We start from the raw sequence: 15,425 nt of genomic DNA, 5'->3' as shown, positions 1-15,425 counted from the left end.
GGATCCAACCAAAACCGTGTGCATTTTTAAATCCAGGTACTGTTGCACTGGGGTTAGTGTGGGACAGTACACAGTGCTTGAATGTGACTATGTGCAGGTTGGAATAAATGCAAGAACATTTTTAATTACGTTATGTTTAAGGAGGATGGTTGGAAAATAATGGAACAGTTAAGTATAGAGGGGAGAAAAGCTTGGATGAAAATTTTAGCAACAGGTGAACTGAGGCAGATGGACTGTGTTGCTAAGGTAGAAATGGTTCAAAGTATATTTATCATCAAAGTATACAGCCTTGCAATTCGTCTTCTTGCAGACAGCCACAAAACAAAGAAACACCATAGAACCCATTTAAAGGAAAAAAACCCCCACAAGACCATCAAACATGTGAATATCAAAGAACAAATCACACAAACAACAAAAAGCGAACAAATAACACACAGAACATTAAACATCAAACTGCAGAATCTCCATAAGTGAGTTGACAGCCATAAGCCGCTGAAGCAAGTGAAGCAGGCCCAGGTGCCAAAGGCCGCGGCCACAGTCACTGAGTCATCCGTTCAGCGCCGTGTCAACGGCTGCAGATCACATCAAAGCGCCTCGATCAAACTGCGCAAGTTGTAAAGAACATTTAGCATTTACCATTTGGTAAGGCAAGTCATGATGATAACGGATATACTAAAGATGCTATGTGAATGCAATATATTATTGCCAACAAAGAATTAACAAACCAGACTTTATTTGAAAAGTATTCATTGAAAAATGTGTAAAATGTGCAAACATCAGGGATTCAATCCAATATAGCAGAAAAATAGCAAGATGTGAACTATTTAATTTCACAGCCAACTACAGGAAACACTGTTAAAAGCAGGTCTACCCCTTGAACATCACGATAGGAACGTGCTGGGTGCAAGTCCATTATTAACGAGGCTCACTTTTACATACAATTAAACAGGCCAGAGGTGGTGTATAGGCAAGGGGCACAAATACTTATAAAAGTTATTGGGTATCACAGTAGCAGAGCAGTTACTGTATCAGTTTACAGCATCAGGTGTAAGATCAGGGCTCAATTACTGTCTGTAAGAGGTTTGCACATTCTCCCCGTGACCACATAGATTTCCTACGGGTGTTCCAGTTTCCTTGCACATTCCAAAGACATACAGTGAGGGTTGGTGAGTGTGGGATGTCACGATGCTGCCAGAAGCATAGCAACACTTGTGGACATCCCCCAGAATTCTTGCCGATTTGATTTGACACAAACGATGCATTTCAATGTGTGTTTTGATGTACACATGACCAGTAAAGCTAATCTTTAAAAAAAAGTGCACCTGCACTTTCTTCCAATAACATTACAGATACACATATCCCACTCCAAAAAGTGAGTTCTTGTACTTGCCCTCAAAGCAATCTATACAAGTGCAAGTTCAGTCCACTGCATGCAAGAGAGAAGCCATGGGTCATTGGGGGCTTTGAACTTGGACTATGAAGTTGAGGCTCCTGCACCAATTCCATCCTGTGCTCAAGGATCTCAATGTTGGCGTGCTCCCAAAGTGGGCAGCAGAAATGGAAAGCAAAACCACTGAGCACCGAGCCTCCAGAGAACACAGAGCACACAACAGCGCAATACAGCCCTTAGGCCCACGATGTTGTGCTGACCTTATAACCTACCATGACCAATTCTTTCACACAGCGCCCTCCATTTTTCTATCATCCATGCACCTATCTAAGAGTTTCTTAAAGTAGTTATTGAGCTACAACGAGGAATCGGCTCTTTTGGCCCTTCAAGCCATGAGGCCCAGCAATCTCCCAGTTTAATCCTAGCCTAATCACAGAACAAGTTACCAAAGAGCAATTAAACTACCAATTGGTATGTCTTTGGACCGTGGGAGGAGGAATCTCATGCATCACAGGGAGAGCGTACAAACTCCTTACAGGCAGCGGCGGGAATTGAACCCGGGTCGCCTGTACTGTAAAGCATTGTGCTAACCACAATGCTACCATGTCGCCCCAATATATATCCCAAACGTATACATGGCAGGGCATTCAATGCACCTGCCACTCTATGTAAAAAACTTACCTCTGACATGCCCCTATACTTTGTTCTTTAAAATTATGTCCCCAAGTATTAGCCACTTCTGCTCTGGTACAAAAGTCTCTGGGTATCCACTCTATCTATGTCTCTTATCATCATATACACCTCTATCAAGGCACGTCTCATCTGCCATCACTTCAAAGAGAAAAGCTCTCGCTCTTTTCCTAATTGAATACAGACATCCTTAATCTCACGATTGTATATAGTATACATGCTTAGATAATAAATGTACTTTGAACTTTTAAGGAGGTGATCCACTCACTCTCAAAAAGTAATGGTGTAGATTGCATGAAGTTCAAAACAAGGCAAAGATAAAAACAATCTGAAGGTTGCAGTCCCTAGCTTATTGGGACAGAAATAGCTCAGTAAAAGGACCCATATTCTTTATTAGGCTGGAATCTAGAACTAAGACACAGAACTTCACTACACAGTTTAAGAAATCCTTTTTTTTCCCCCAATAGCTCTTTAAGATACTTAGAACCAAGTAAAAACAAACAGCATACTTGCTTCAGGCAAAAGGCCTTTCTCTTACCTTATGTAATACCAAAATGCTAAAAAAACAATATTCTGCCAGAACAAATAAAAATCATTTTCCCCTCCCTGGGTAATAGTGCCTTCTTGTGACAGCACTGCCACACTGCCCGTAATTGGGAAATTCCCTCTCAGCTGCTGCTCAAACAGTATCCTAAATGATTAGATTTCAATAGTAGGCAGCTCAACACCAGTAACGGCACACAATGCAAGAATTGCAGGGCGAGTACTGCGTCAGGAATGTGGATGGAGAATGAAGCATGCTGGTAGTCACTGTCAGACGCCATGTGTTTAGTTACAACTGTTATCTTCATCTCTCCACAATTTCTTCTTAGCTACGAGACAACGTTGTGACTATTGATCAACTTCTACTGCAGGAACACACTTTGCCACCATTATTAATGTTCATACATCATTCTTACTGGACTATTAGAAAATAATTTAGTCATGGGTCGTTTCAGATGTCAGCAGTTTTGTCATGTTTTTGTAAGCAAATGTGGATAGCACATATGCACTATTCCATCGCATCTACAGGGATTAAAATCAACAGTAATATGACTTTAAATTCCATGTTTTGGACAAAATGCTTCAGTTTTTTTCCAATACCTTTCACAATTTATTTGAATCTAAATGCCCTCGTGATACATCTACATTCTATTTGTGACCCCACTTCTACTTCATTAGAACTATCCAATTAAAATACCTCTTCTTCTCCTACTAACATCTCTTTCATTTTCTTGTCTTTTGTTTCCTCCAATTCTATTTCTGTCAATCACTTTGGAGCATTTTTCAAATTACGGACAAGTGGTTGTTGTTGACAAAGAAGGCTGAAATGTTCATTCTCTGTTTTAAGCAGATGGTCTGAGAATCCTATGAGGCAGAGAATCTGCTAGTCTCCTGCACTTCAAACTGGGGCCACCTTCCTGCATTGTTGTCCCCTCTCTGCTCCTTTCCTCAAGGTATTAACTCCTGTTATGTTTTGTAACTCCAAAACATAAAAACTATTTGAGAGGAAAAAAGAAAGCTGGGAATGAGAGTTTAACTTTGTTTTTTTGTTGTTCTTTAAGCGAGGCGAGCACATATCACAAAAGTGGCGTGATGACGTATGTCATTCACGTACTTTGCACATTTAGCCATAATCAATTATTTAAACAACAAAGAATGCTTAATCAAACAATATGTTTACAATAGTACTCAAATATTACTGAAATATTAAATACACAACTCCTGCCTTCAGTATGTGACACTTGCTGGCTTACATACACACACTTTTTTATATATTTGATGATAGGAGAAATCAGATCAGTTCCAAATCTTTTCATGCATAATTCCAAAACCAGTTAATCGTTTTGATCATCACCAATTCTGGTAGGCCCACACAAGAATGATCAGCTCTGACTAGGGAGACATGTTGGGTGGGGTGGGGGGGCACGAGGTGCAGGAAGGAAGACAAGCGGAAACCCGAGGAAGAGGAAAGCAGAGTGATATTGTTCTGAAGTGAGTGAAGGAGGAGACCAAGGCAGAAACGAACCAAGGAGATGGTGTCGATTTGAAAGGATGCAGAGTATTTTTTTTGTGAACTGAATCTAAAGTGTGTAGGGTATTTGGCCCATAGATATGAAAAGTGTTGATATGAGAGACCAACCTGGGAGATATCTGTTAGACTGGTTAAATTAAAATCAGAACATCTTCAAATGAATCACACAGCATCAGATTCGCCTGAAAATTTATCAGCAGTCGGACTTCTCTTTCAAACTCTAATGTATTTCCACAGCTGCCTTTCAATAAAAAGGTGAAACAATACTAGTGCCAAAAACCAGCAGAGCTTTATTCCCGAATCAAAGTTATTCTCAAATTATGAATTCTGAAAGCAGTTAGCGAGCTGCTTCTGGTCTCACCGTTTGTGACCTTAGTCTGATTTCTGGGTAATCCGCGCATCTGATTTCCTTTGTAATCTTATTATTTGAAACTGGCTTCAAAAATCAATAATGCTGATTTATTTTAGACATCATCATGTATTATATGTTATGATGTTCAGTTATTCTCGCAGACCAAAATTACACTGGTCACTCAGAAAGCACCAACAATTGCTTGATACATAAAGACTTAACGGATGAAGGATTATAATATTAAAACATAAATCTGCTTACAAACAATACTTTCATGTATTGAAGTTTGGAAAACCAGCCTCAGACTTATACTGTGAAAAAGAAGTGGCAGAGGGTGGATATATTTGCCTTACACCACAAGTTTCCAACTTTTTTCATGCCATGGAGCCTTACCATTAATCGAGGTGTCTGTGGACCTCAGGTTGGGAACCCCGCATTAGACAGACAACAAGACAGATTCACAAAGTTATCACCAGAGCTAAAAGGGTTAAAGGTAGAAATAGAAAGAGGTCATTTACCTCACACACTCCAATCCCACTGGAATTTGTTGTGATTTTCAATAAACGATCTGCAGCTGAACATCCATTAATATGGCTCACAAAAAATGCCAGCTTCAGAATCAAAATCAGATTTATTATCTTTGACACAGGTTGAGAAATTTGTTGCTTTGCAGCAGCAGTACGTAAAATAATTACTATAAGTTACAATAAAAATATAAAATAAATAAATAGCGCAAAAGAGGGATTCTGAAGTAACATTCATGGACTGTTCAGAAATCTGATGTCAGAGGGGAAGAAGCTGTTGCTAAAATGTTGAGAGTGGGTCTTCAGGCTCCTGTACCCCCTCTCTGATGGTAGTATTGAGAAGGGGGCATGTTCCAGATGGTGAGGGTCCTTAACGCTGGATGCCATCTTTCTGAGACACCACTTTTTGAAAATATCATCAATGGTGGGGTGGCTTGTGCCCGTGATGGAGCAGGCTGAGACTATGACCCATTGCAGTCTCTTTCAACCCTCTGCATTAGAGCCCCATACCAGGCAATACCTTAGATTAGGAACTAACAATTCACCCATCCCCATTTGCAAAAGAGAGCTACAAATGTCTACCGTCCTTTGCATGTGGAAATGTTTCTTAACTTTGCTCCTGAAAAGTCAGGCTCTAATCTTTGGTTTTAGGCCCTCAAATCCTCAATCGGTGGAAATGTTATGTCTTAATTAATACCTTGAAATAACTGTCTCAATCATCTAAATTCCAGGGCATGCAACATCAGTTACTGCAATTCATCTTCCAACTTTTAAGCCGTAATGTTCAGGAATCCTTTTGGTGAATTTACAGTCCAAATCCTCCAATATCAGCATATCTTGATGTTCAGGACTGAAAACAATTCTCCAAAAGTGAATGAGCTAGCAGTAGCATTACTTCCAAGCTCTGATAATTGTTTTGCATTTCAATGATTAATGTACAAGGACTGTTAAGTCCCTCTAGATGTCCACTGCTCTAACTTTGATGAAGCCACACTCAGGTTGGAGGAACAACACCTTATATTCCATCTGGGTCGCCTCCAACGTGATGGCATGAACATTGATTTCTCTAACTTTCGTTATTGCCCCTCCTCCCCTTCTTTCCCCATCCCTGATTTATTTATTTACCCCCTCCCCTTTTATTTTCTCTCTCTGCCCATCACTCTTTGCCTGTTCTCCATCTCCTTCTGGTGCTCCCCTTCCCCCTTTCTTTCTCCCTAGGCCTCCCATCTCATGATCCTTTCCCTTCTCCAGCTCTGTATCCCTTTTGCCAATCACCTTTCCAGCTCTTAGCTTTACCCCACCCCCTCCTGTCTTCTCCTATCATTTTGGATTTTCCCCTCCCCTTCCTACTTTCAAATCTCTTACTATCTTTTCTTTCAGTTAGTCCTGACAAAGCGTCTCAGCCCCAAATGTCGACAGTGCTTCTCCCTATAGATGCTGCCTGGCCTGCTGCATTCCACCAGCATTTTGTGTGTGTTGCTTGAATTTCCAGCATCTGCAGATTTCCTCGTGTTTGCTGTCACCATTTAGATAATTCTCAGATCTGTCACGTTAAGGCCCAAAGCGGATGGGCACTTGTCTACAGGAGTTCTATTCACTTAATCCATTAAAATTGTCTTCATATTTTATTGACCCCATCTACATCAGTGGTGCACAGGTGGAACAGGTCAAAAGCTTTAAGTTCCTCAGGGTGAATATCACAAATGACCTGACTTGGTCTAACCAAGCAGAGTCCACTGCCAAGAAGGCCCACCAGCGCCTTTACTTCCTGAGAAAGCTGAAGAAATTTGGCCTGTCCCCTAAAACCCTCACTAATTTTCATAGGTGCACCGTAGAAAGCATTCTTCTAGGGTGCATCACAACCTGGTATGGAAGTTGTCCTGTCTAAGACCGGAAGAAGCTGCAGAAGATCGTGAACATAGCCCAGCACATCACACAAACCAAACTTCCATCCTTGGACTCACTTTACACTGTATGCTGTCGGATCAGTGCTGCCAGGATAATCAAGGACACGACCCACCCAGCCAACACACTTTTTGTCCCTCTTCCCTCCGGGAGAAGGTTCAGGAGCTTGAAGATTCGTACAGCCAGATTTGGGAACAGCTTCTTTCCAACTGTAATAAGACTGCTGAACGGATCCTGACCTGGATCTGGGCCGTACCTTCCAAATATCTGGACCTGACTTGCACTACCTTACTTTCCCTTTTCCATTTTCTAATTATGATTTATAATTTATTATATTTACTTCAATTTGTACTTCAGGGAGCGCGAAGCGCATAATCAAATATCGCTGTGATGATTGTACGCTCTAGTATCAATTGTTAGGTGACAATAAAAGTAAAGTAAAGATACAGTGTGGAATAGGCCATTCTGGCCCTTTCAGCCACGCTGTCCAACAATCCCCCTATTTAATCTTACCCTAATCACATTTTAGGACAAATTACAATCACCAATTAACCTACCAACTGGTACGTCTTTGGACTGTGGGATGAGACTGGAGCACCCAGAGGGAACCCACGTGGTCACAGGGAGACCATACAGACACCTTACAGGTAGTGTTGGGAATTGAACCGTGGTCACTGGCACTGTAACCAAGCACTAGTGCTAACCACTACGCTACCGTGCCACCTATAATGCTCATCATACTGCCGATCTGTTTGATACAAAACAACTTTGAATTTTCCAGCCAGTTCAGCTAGCTCATTAATAAATGTGATGAGTAAGTGAGTGTAACACTAGTCAGCCAATTACAGACACAACTTCTCTCCTCCGTTTCATTATATGCATCTAATGTAGGACACACCTACGAGCAAGTTTATTGAATGCGTTCTGGAAATCCAAACAAATAACATCCATAAACATAGCTCCAAATGCACTACTTTTAATCACCTTCTTAAAAAGTTCAAATCAAATTCATCAGGTATCACCTACCCTTCACAAATCCCTGATGATCTGTTTTTGAGGTGTCTGATAACAAATCAATTGTCTTCGAAAACACATCGGCAACTTTCTCACCACTTTCTTTGAAATTGTTGGGATGTGAAACATGGCCATGGGGATCTGTCACCCTCTGGGAACTTTATTGTGGTTAGAGGATATATAGTGACAAATCCCTCCCCCCCAAGCACTGATTGAATAGTTTCCTTAAGATGTCCTAAGGAAACATGCTTTTACTTCCTTTGATATACCAGTACATACTAAAACAGTATGTGTTGGCACGTGGCCTAGTGGATATGGCATCGGTCTAGTGATCTGAAGGTCACTGGTTTGAGCCTCAGCTGAGGCAGCATGTTGAGGCAGCTGAGGAAGCAAGACACTTAACAACACATTGCTCTGCGACGACACTGGTGCCAAGCTGCTTGGCTCTGAGTGCCCTTCCCTTGGACAACATCGGTGGCATGGAGAGGGGAAGGCTTGCACCATGGGCACCTGCTGGTCTCCCATACAACCCTGCCCAGGACTGCCAAGGTGCAAATCCATGGTCTCACGAGACTAACGGATGCCTATATAACTAAAACAGAGTAATTATGCAACATACATAAAATACTGGAGGAACTCAGCATGTCAGGCAATAGACAGTTGATATTTCCACTGAGACCCTTCATCATGACTGGAAAGGAATGAAGAAACAGCCAGATAGATGTCTGCACTGCCGATTTTCACTTATAATATCACCTAAACATTATCTTTACTTTCATGTAATTGTAAATGAAAGTGTTGGGTTTGATATTCTTTACTTGTTTCTTTTCATATTGTCTTTCATACCCTTTCTTGCCTTTTGTCATCTTGTGCTCTTAGCATCTAAGGAGGTGTGCCAATTTTTGCACTGCTCCAATTTTTCTTTTAGTTTGATGATGACTTTTAGCCCTTTCTAGGGCTTCAGAAACAAACAACCCAGGTAATTCCTTGCCCTCCCTTATGTCCATGGGTCCAACATTTCACTCTTGTTTGATTATCAAGTGAGTTTTGAAGTGGAAACATTTCATTGCATACGTTCCATCATTCCATCAGCTTGTGACTGTACTGCTGTTCATAAGTATTAACATATTCACAAAGCAATCTTCCCAAGTGAAATAATGATTCCCACATTTCACTTAATCTGGTATATGATATTTGCTGCTCGCAAAGTAGTCACCTCTACCTTGGGAGACAGCACAGATTGGATAATACCAACTCTGTCTGCTAGTGCTTTTATTTCCATTGCATCAATCCTCTACCTGACTCTGACATCTGTCCCTGGCATTCTGAACGATCCCAATAAAGATCAATACAAGATCAGCAACAAAAAACATCCAATTAGGCACATCGAAGCTTCCTACATTGAACAGAATCTCCTTGTTTTCTATCCTGTTGTATATAGTACTTCTCTTGTTCCTTTGTTAATCCTCTCCTCCTGTTCCCTGGATGCAAAAATTGTTAGTCTGGAACTTTGTTATAAGCTGCTTTTCAATTAATTCTTCAAGCGTCATTACTAAAACTAATGACACCATGTTAACAGATTATTTCAGAACAGGTTTAACAGATTCTTGTTAAATATGGGCCCTGATGTTATGTATCCGGGGAGTGGGGGGGCAGGGGGTGGTGGAGTAGACAAGATCAAATCAGCCTTTTAGTTGAATCTTGAATAATCTGAATACCCCTGCTCCTGTTGCACCGTTTCAATAAGGAAGCAAATTTAAAAGTCGGCAAAGTTAATGGCACAGAGATTTGAAACTCAATTTGAAACACTTGATTTAAGTAAATTGGACTTTATGTATTTTAGATCCATTTTGGGAAAGAGAGAATATAACCTCTTTATAACCTCTCCCACTCTTTCCCATCCATTCAAAAAAGGTCAGATTAGTCCATTCATGTTGTCAAGATTGGGTTGATTCTGTTCCCTAGTCCAATTTCATTTTGCTCCCTCTCACAATACCATTGTGGCAGCACCTTCACCTCACAGATTGTCTTGTTTTAGGGTGATGGCTCATCAATACCTTCTCAGGGGATATGATGAAATGGCAATACATGCTGGCTTTCTGAGCAAAGCTAGATTCTGAAAAAATGAATTTTAAAAACTTCCAGCCACTAGCTTAATGATCATAGAAAGTTCACAAGGGGATATCAGTCCAAAGTTCAAAATAAATTTATTATCGAAGTATGTGCACCATATACAAACTTAGAATTCATCTTTTTGCAGCCAGCCTCAAAACAAAGAAACACAACAAAGTCCTTGAAAAACTCCACACAACAAAGACCGACAAAATCCAATGAGCGAAAAAAGAAGATTGTGCAAATGATAAAAAAGGAAACAAATACTCCACAGAACATGGGATGAGCTCAGGTGGGGAATGTTAGCCGACAGGGAGAAGTGAGCAGAACACCAGTTCGTCCTCCACCCTTGGCCTCTATGCCCCAATCTTTTTAATCTAGCTTGGAACTTAAACCTTCTAAACATGGGCTCATTTTTCGCTATTGGACCCCAATGCTTCAATCTGTCCCAAATTCCACCCCAGTAATGGCTCCATTCTTGAGAGTCTAGTTTGCTGAGTCCTTCGGTAGGAGCTGCAAAAATGCCAGATCGTTCAGACGGTTTAAAGGCTCACCTCCCAAACAGAAATTACAGGCTGCAAATTTGCAGTGCTTGTAGTCCAAAAGAAGCATATTTAGTAGAATAGGTGGTAGCTTTGTGAGCTGTCCACAAAATGTCACCACATACCACCAGACCCTTCACACCATCTACAACTTATGTGTTCACATTTCCGCATACACATGCCATTGATTATTAAAACTGTAAGACCACAGAAGTTTATGGTAGACCCAGTGTGTATGTGCTTGCTTTGTCGTAACAATCAGAAACCACACTCCTGCCATTGCTCAGTATTATTCCATCTTTTATTTCTGTATATTTATCTATTCTGGAAGTGTTCTTTGATCTCTGCCCTACCTACTCCCGGGAACATAGCATTTCATGCCCCAGGAAGACATGTAAAGATGTTTTAGTGCCCTACTGCCTGGTCAAAATTGCACACTAATGTAACAGTTCCCAGTGTTCACAAAGAGATGAACTACCAATGCACCAAGAATTTCCAAAGAAATGCACTATTAGCAAAAAGATTCACAAGGGAATTTCTGATCACTGAAACAAACTTTCCTTAGGGCATGCACTATTGACACAACACAGAGAAATTAGTGATGCTAGGATCAGCAGAAAGCAATGGCAGCCATTCAGGTGCCCTTAAAAGAAAGGTAAAATACAACAAATGAGACCTGCACTCTGTTGTCCATCAGGAATAGTTTGGAAAGTCTGTAGATGTCACAGTGATCATTAGGAAAGGCATCAACGCTTAAAAGAAACCTCTCCCTAGCAACAATAAAACAACTGTGTACAAAGTTGCCATGAAGTTGAGGGAAAATGTGGAAGGGGATAAATAATATGAGGTATTGTACAAGATGGCTGAATGTGCACACCTTTTAATTCCACACAGCATTGGTAGAAAGTATTAAGAGTTATTTTTCTGAGTTAAATAATGATCCGAAATTTCTTACAAACATTGGGTCAGGAATAAGATATTCAGACCTTTAAGGCTGTTTCACAATCTAATGAGATCTAAAATAATCAGCATCCAAGACACAAGAGGTACTGCAGATGCTGGAAATCTAGAGCAATACACACAATGTGCTGGAGGAGCTCCGCAGGTCAGGTAGCATCTGTGGATGGGAATAAACAGTTGAGGTTTCAGGCTGAGCATCTTTCCTCCAATTGACTATGACAGTTTTGAAGACACTTGTTTAGCAAAAAAGTTCAATTTCAATTTTTGCATTTTGAAATGACCACTCTCAGTCCCCAGGGTTATTTGGAGATTACAAGCAGATTATTTAGTATAAGCAAGGTACAATGGAAAAATACAGTACAGATTAATATTTTATGCCTTAAGTCGGTGTTCATGATGCCTCACTGACAATTCAAGTCACAAAATGATTTTGCTGAACAAAACAGAATGTTAGCTAGTGATTCTTTTTTTTTTTGTCAGCGGGGAATAGGTGCAACAATACTTGACCGGGAGGCAGGCACGCTTTTAGAGAACAGGAGAGGGCTCTTGTGCAACCAGAACATGGTGGGAAGGAATTGTATGAAGCTCCCATCACCAGGGAGCCTGTTTCAGGGGTGCTACCAAAAACAGGAGAAAGTCAGCTTTCTGCAATGCAGTCAAAAGTGAAGGTCACTGCTGCTCTTAGATTTACTGCCAACGCTCACACAAGCACCCACACGGGACTCCTCTGGAAGAAATCGTTTGCTTGCTTGCCTTCTGAATCGAAATTTTATTTTCAACATGAGAGGATCACAGACAATAAGGTATGTTAAAATGAATCCATGCTATGCATTTGTACAGTGGAAGAGATTTAATCTTAAGTAGTTATTATTAACATGTCCTTAATTTGTCACTAATTTAACATGTTGGTCCAAGTTACAACTATTAATGTAATAATGATATTGTACATACCCACTAATATTAGTCTGTCTACTGCAATGAAAAGCTACGTATGTGGATCACAGCAGCTTTCCTCTCTGGGATAAGCATGCTGCGTGTTTTACATGCCTGCTTGGCACATAGATTAATTGTTTGCATGTCAATAATCCAGTGATGTTACACTTTACATTGGCACTGAAACTCTAAGGTTCTCATAAGGAAGTTTAGGCTCGGATGGATTCAATTTCTGAAAATTAGTTAATGTTCATAATTGTGTATTTCAGCTTATTCTAAGAGTTTATTAAAATATATATATTTATCGCTTGATTAAAACTACTGGTATGTGCTAAGTGAAATGAGTGAAGCAGGTATTTACTTGTCTCGCTGGAAGTGCTGATGCCGGGGAGGAGCTGCGAGCTGTTTATTCTGTGTGTCATTTAATTACGCTGGGGTACAGCACATCAGGGTTGGAGTTGAGAAAGATCTTTCTGCAAAGTTACATGTCTTTTGACAAGCCATTACACCCTAGTAATATGCTTCTTGTTGCTGCAGCCCCTAATTTTGTGGAACTCCAAAAAATTTCAAATTAATTGAAGTTGCATCAATATTAAGTGGATAGGCAGAACAAAAATGATAATACAAGGAGGAATAATTTTAAGGCGATTGGAGGAACTATAGGGGGGATGTCAGAAGTAAGTTCTATACAATAAGAGTGGTGAGTGCAAGGGTGGTGGCAGAGGGAGATACATTAGGGACATTTAATAAACTCTTAGGTGGGCACACGGAAAATAGAAAAATGGAGGGTTATGTAGGAGGGTAAAGTTAGATTGATTGTAGCATTCTGCAGATGCTGGACATCCAGAGCAACACACACACAGAATGCGAGAGGAACTGCGCAGGTCAGGCAGCACTTATGGAGCAAAACAAACAGCTGACATTTCAGGCTGAGATCTTTCATCAGGGCTAGAAAGGAAGAGGGTAGAAGTCAGAATAAAAAGGTGGGTGGAGGGAAAGGAGGCTGTGCTGGCAGGTGATAGCGAAGATGGATAGGTGGCGGGGGGGTTGGTGGAAGAGAAGTGGGAATGATATGGGAAGCGTGGAGGTAATCAATGGAAGAGGCAAAGGGCCAAAACTAATGGAACCTCACAGGAGAGAACCTCGAACTTCTCAATCAGTCCCATTACTCCCCTCCTCCCCTACTTGGATACACCTATCACCCACCAGCTCATGCTCTGCCCCTCCTGATGAAAAATCTGGCCTGAAACGTCAACTGTTCATTTCGCTCCACAGATGCTGTCTGACCTACTGAGTTCCTCCAGCGTTTTTCTTGTGTGCACTGCACCATTCCAGCATCTACATTCTTTCTTGCATGCTCTGATTTAATTTCCATTTCTGAGCTGTAAGCCCTTCTCATGACACACCCTCCCCCACATGACTGCACACTACATCGCAACAACCAGTTCCTGAGCAAGAGTACAGTGTGAAAGAAAAAAAAGACTGTAAGTAACCATGCAGCAGTGAATCACAGTGCTTGTGGCTGTTGTAATGTTCAGTATCCCCACACCAGTCCAAATCTCATGTGGTCCTTTTGCAAGTCCAAATCTACTGAGTGACAAATGTCACTGTGACAGATGGAGACAAGCAACAGAGCCCAATCTTGCAACAAATCCCTAGCCATATTAACTGTTGACAGGGGAATTACGATCTTTAAAAAGATCATCTTAAACTCATCTAACATTTTTTATTGACTTTTGTTAATATGCTTTCAATTAACTTTGTTTTCTTAAATGACTTTTTAAAAATTGGTTACAAATCCTCGAAGAATTTTTAAAATATCAGTGACAGTTTTAAATTGTGAAATAAAAAAAATCCTCATGGGCTTTGGCAGGGAACAAATCCTAACCGCAGGTTTGCCATCTGTCAAAGTGTTCTGTGAGCTTGACCTCAGCTCAAAGTTACCAGACCTCCTCTTACACCCAACCCACAACCCTCTACGGTCTTGGTAGTGGAGAGTCAGCTCATTAAAGCCCTCCACACCTAGCCCAGGTAAGTACAGGTGTGGGCTGTGGGTGATGAGTGACAGGCTCAGCTTCCATATTCACAGCATCCAATGTGGCTTCAAACAACCTCAAATTGATTCACCCACCAATCAAGTTCTCCTGTGATGCTATCACTTTCATAATTTAGGAAATGAAGAAGCCACTCGCGCAGAACAACATATGAAACATGAGGAACGCAAGAAATAGAAACAGGAGCAGCAACACACACAAGATGCTGGAGGAACTCGGGAGGTCAGGCAGCATCTATGGAAATGAATAAACAATCCGCATTTTGGGCTGAGCCCTTCTTCAGGACTGAAAAGGAAGGGGGAAGATGCCAGAATTAAAAGGTGAAGGGAGGTGAAGGAGGCTAGCAGGAAAGTGATATGTAAAGCCAGGTGGGTGTGGGGGGGGGGAAGGTAAAGGGCTGGAGAAGAACAAATCAGATAGGAGCGGCGAGTGGACCATAGGAGAAAGGGGACACAGAGGGAGGAGATAGGCAGGTGAGAAAAGGTAAAAGGCCAGAGTGAGGAATAGAAGAGAGGGGAGGGGGATTACCAGAAGGAGAAATTGATATTCATACCATAAGGTTGAATGCTACCCATATGGATTAGAAGGTGTTGCTCCTCCACCCTGAGTGCAGCTTTATCTTGGCATGGACCGACATTTCGGACAGGAATGGGAATTGGAATTAAAATGTTTGGCCACTGGGAAGTTCCACTTTCGGCGGACGGAGCAGAGGTACTCAATGAAGCGGTTCCCCGATCTATGATGGCTCTCACCAATGTAGAGGAGGCCACATCGAGAGCACCAGACACAATAGACAACCCCAGCAGATTCAGAAGTGAAGTGTGTCCTCACCTGTGAGGACTGTTCGGGGCCCTGAATGGTGGCGAGGGAGAGGT

General features: G+C 41.3%; 1 protein-coding gene and 1 long non-coding RNA gene across 4 annotated transcripts in view; one reads left to right on the top strand and one right to left on the bottom strand.

Moving 5' to 3' along the window:
- ank3b (ankyrin 3b) overlaps window positions 1-15,425 on the bottom strand; it is a 634,594-nt gene that overhangs the window by 416,492 nt on the left and 202,677 nt on the right. The gene's annotated exons all lie outside the window — the stretch shown is intronic.
- The window catches only part of LOC140715308 (uncharacterized), a 159,204-nt gene continuing 155,889 nt past the window's right edge, over window positions 12,111-15,425 (top strand). For both annotated transcript variants that reach the window (XR_012096104.1, XR_012096105.1), the window contains exon 1: window positions 12,111-12,366. This is a non-coding gene — a long non-coding RNA (uncharacterized lncRNA). The remainder of the gene's footprint in view (window positions 12,367-15,425) is intronic.

This window comes from Hemitrygon akajei, chromosome 23 (genome assembly GCF_048418815.1).
Source record: "Hemitrygon akajei chromosome 23, sHemAka1.3, whole genome shotgun sequence".
NCBI classification, from domain to species: domain Eukaryota; kingdom Metazoa; phylum Chordata; class Chondrichthyes; order Myliobatiformes; family Dasyatidae; genus Hemitrygon; species Hemitrygon akajei.
The sequence above is the reverse complement of the archived record's forward strand: the minus strand, read 5'-3'. Positions and strand labels throughout refer to the sequence as shown.